We start from the raw sequence: 530 nt of genomic DNA, 5'->3' as shown, positions 1-530 counted from the left end.
GTCGTCGTCACAGGAGCAGCCGTTGTCGTGCAAGGAGCAGCCGTTGTCGTGCAAGGAGCGGCAGTGGTGGTAGGCGCCTTAGTCGTCGTCACAGGAGCGGCAGTGGTGGTAGGCGCCTTAGTCGTCGTCACGGGGGCAGCCGTTGTCGTGCAAGGAGCAGCCGTTGTCGTGCAAGGAGCAGCGGTGGTGGTAGGCGCCTTTGTCGTCGTCACGGGGGCAGCCGTTGTCGTGCAAGGAGCAGCGGTGGTGGTAGGCGCCTTAGTCGTCGTCACAGGAGCGGCAGTGGTGGTAGGCGCCTTTGTCGTCGTCACGGGGGCAGCCGTGGTAGTGTAAGGAGCAGCCGTGGTGGTCACAGGCGCAGCAGTCGTCGTCACAGGAGCAGCCGTAGTCGTGCAAGGAGCAGCAGTGGTGGTCACTGGCGCAGCGGTCGTCGTTGCAGGAGCCGCGGTGGTCGTCTCAGGAGCCGCAGTCGTCGTGCAAGGAGCCGCGGTGGTGGTCTCAGGAGCAGCAGTCGTGGTCTCGGGAGCCGC

The sequence above is a fragment of the Aphanomyces invadans genome (genome assembly GCF_000520115.1).
Source record: "Aphanomyces invadans strain NJM9701 unplaced genomic scaffold supercont1.9, whole genome shotgun sequence".
Classification (NCBI taxonomy): domain Eukaryota; phylum Oomycota; class Saprolegniomycetes; order Saprolegniales; family Verrucalvaceae; genus Aphanomyces; species Aphanomyces invadans.
This window is presented reverse-complemented; position numbering follows the sequence as displayed.